Below are 3,545 nucleotides of genomic sequence, written 5' to 3'. Positions count from 1 at the left end.
GATACATGTGACCACGTGGTGGAACCTTGACAGAAAGATGCCAAGTGAAGCCAGATGCAAAAGGTTGCACATCATGTGATCCATTTATATGAAATAACAAGAATAGGCAAAAGACAAAAGTAAATTACTGGTCACCAGGGGCTGGAGGAGGGCAGAAATGGGGAGTGACTGCTGGTGGGTATGGGGTTTCTTCTTCTGGGTGATAAAAATGTTAGGGAGTTAGAGGTAATGGTTGCAAAACCCTGTGAATCTACTAAAAGCCACCAAGTTGTATACTTTTTTAAACGGTGAATTTTATGTTACGTGAATTATATCTCAATGAAAGACAGAGAGAGAGATTTAAAAGATATATCAACCTTATATAGGGTTGGAGGGAAGTTCAGAGAGTGGGGTATGAATTGAAGAAAACACTCGAGGAATCAGAGGCTCCCCCTGTCCCTCCGGAGATCATTCCTTACTCCAGGTGATTTGAACCTGGAATCCGAGGACCCAACTGTTCTGTGTAAGCGGGGGAGGGGGGTGGATGTGGGATGGTGGGAATCCCAGCTCTTTCTCGGTTTCTCAAGGGGTCCCTCACTCTGGCAGAGTGGAACCTCCCCTCTCAGTCCGCCCACCCCCGAGGGTCTCACTTGGAGGCACAGCTGACGGCTGGGGGCCCGGTCCGAATGAGGCGTGCGTGTCGGGGGAAGTGTCCCCATCACCTCACCCCGGAAGCATGAGAACCACGAATCCCCGCGGGCCGGGAAGCCGGAGCGTGGCCGGGAAGCCGGGGGCGGGGCGGAAACGGTGACGTCACAGCCCCGCCCCAGGCCGGCTCCCTCCTTCCTGCGCGGTGCGCCCTAGCTGAATCCTCACCTGGAGAGACAGGTGTGCGCATCTCCCATCTCGGAGGCCAACACGCGAGTGTCAGGTAAGCGTCAGCAGGAGCTCCGACTGGGGGCTGGGAGGAGGGTCCGGGGTGGGAGTCCTCACTGGACGCAGAGGAGAGCCTGGTCAAAGAACGGAGCGAGTCCTGGGTCTGTGGAGGTACTGGTTGCTCCCCAAACTCCTACCATATCTCTTGGTTATAGTCACGTTGTACTGAAAACATAGGCTTTGGAGGGATCTGAAGGAGAGGAAGCTGAAGAGGAAACAGCAGGTTTCACATGAAGTGAAGAAAACCCAGGTCGTGTATCTTACAGAATGCCCCAGTGGAGGGTGAGGGGGCAGCTCACCACACTTTGGTGCCTCCGCTGATCCCAGGCCCCGTGGATCTGTCTTCCTGCACTCACTGCTGGCATGTTCTCTCCAGCATTGTTTTTTTTTTCCCCACGCAGCATGCAGGATCTTAGTTCCCCGACCAGGGATCGAACACGTGCCCCCTGCAATGGAAGCTCAGAGTCTTAACCACTAGACTGCCAGGGAAGTCCCTCTCCAGCATTGTTAGTCTGTCTTTTTCTTGGGTATACCCAGCCTCCCCAGGCAGATTGTCAACTCCTGGTGAACAGGGTCCAGTGTGGATCTCTCAGGCCCTGCAAGGAGTTGGCATCAGGAAATGTTTGTGGACAGACATGTGACATGCTGAGGAGACGATGAGTCGCAGCAACTATGCTGAGTTGAGAAGTGTTGTTGTGGGAATTGGGATTATTAGCCGTGGCAATCATCGTAATTCCCGCGGCCCAGCTAATGAGTGGTTGTGTGTCCCGGGGATGGGCTTCCTTGGATTCCCAGAGGATGGAAGGAGCAAGTTTTGGAGAGGATCGACAGCAGTGCGAACGAGGGAGATTGTGTGGAGCAGAGAGGTCAGGTGAGCCCAGAGGGGCAGCCAGGTGACAGGCTGAGTTGAAGGAAGGAAGTGGATGGAGGCATTGGGGGTGGGGGGGGTGGGCTGGAGGCTGGGTGATGTGGTCCTTTGGTGATGCTGGGTTATTGTTAGTGCTCACTGTGCCTTTGGACACGTGGCAGGCATTCCTAACTCCACTGGGAGTTGATTTCCCTTAAGAAGACAGCAGCCCAGGGATTGCTGAGAGAGGCTGTGTACAGCTGAGGGGGCGGGCCGACAGCCCACCACAAGAAGGCCAAGAAGGCTGGGAGGGGGTGGGGAGAAACCACAGGCCTGTCCCTGAGGGAAGGCTGTCAGGCAACATCTGACCCAGGGATGGGAAGTGCCAGGCCCTGCCTCCACCCCAGGGACCACATACCCGTGGCAGAGTTCGTGGCAGAGTTCGCTCATTGCACAAGTATTTATGGGGCACCCATTACCAACTGAGCACCCACGGAGCAGCTACAGGAGGGTTTCTTTCTCTTGGAGCTTATGTTCACGGGCATTAAAAATAAACAAGCTAATGTTTTCAGCCTCCAGTAAGTTCCATAAAGACAATAAGTCAGGGTGATCCAGCAAAGAGGGACGGAGGGCAAGGGGGCCCACTTCAGATTGTGTGGTCAAGGAAGACCTCTGTGAGGAGGTAACTTTTGAGTTGCGATTTGAATCATGAGATGGAGGCAGCCATTGAAGACCTGGGGGGAGATCATTCTAGGCAGAAGGAACGGCCAGTGCAAAGGCCCTGAGATGTGACAAAACAAAAGACCAGGGGGAGAAAGGTTCAAGGTGAGATCTGAAAGGCAGATTGGGACCAGATCATAGCAGACCTGGGAGAGAGCATGGATTTCACGCCGACAGAAGGAGCCATTAGTGTATTTTCAGTAGCAGAGGTACATGATCTCACCATTAACAGACCAGTGTGGTATCCAAGTAATCCAAGCTGGGTTCAGCATGTAGTCGGGAGACAGAGCTGACAGGAAGTGCACGTGTTTTGAATATGGGGGTGATGGTGGGAAGAGAACCCTTTCCCACTGAGCCCAGATGTGTGGGACCTCAGGATCTCTCTCAACAGAGTGCCAGATGCGGAGCGTGTAGGCCATTCCCCATCTGGTCCAGCCTTAAGTTTACAGACAGGGAGACTGAAGAAAGAGCCTTAGAGGTCTCCTTGTCCAGCCGCCTTGAGAGGGGCTGTGAATTCTCCAAGGTCCCCCTGAAATTCAGTGGCTGAGCTGGCACTCGAACCCAGGCCTCCTGGGCCCTGGTCCAGGCCTGTTGCTAGCCCGCCCTGCTGCCTCTCAGCTGAAGAGGGCAGAGGAGGGAGGAACCACTGCCGGGAATGACCTGACTAATCATGATGGTGTGGTGAGGTCACCCAGGAGAAGCATTGAAAAGCAGTGGAGACAAGAGAGGGCAGGCCGAGGCGTCAGGACACTGCCGTGGGAGCAGCCAAAGGTTGGGGGAGGGCACCCTGGAAGGCTCTGGGGGCAAGGAGCCGAGGTGAATGGAGTAAGGCAGCATTTTCAGGCTGGCATATCCTGAGGAGGACCTCTTAGAGCAGAGCCTGTGTGGGCCACTGACCCTTGAGGGTCTTGGGAGAGACCCAAGTAGGAAGACCCCAGAGAAACTTCTTGCAGGGGCTTCCTAGAACCAAGACCACAGGTATAGACAGAGAGTGGGCAAGGCCAGTGGCTCACCGGGCCCAGCTAGGACTGCATACCTCCAACCCACGCCCACCTCGAAGGGG

Source organism: Balaenoptera borealis (genome assembly GCF_965194805.1).
Source record: "Balaenoptera borealis genome assembly, chromosome: 13".
Taxonomy (NCBI): Eukaryota; Metazoa; Chordata; class Mammalia; order Artiodactyla; family Balaenopteridae; genus Balaenoptera; species Balaenoptera borealis.
The sequence above is the reverse complement of the archived record's forward strand: the minus strand, read 5'-3'. Positions refer to the sequence as shown.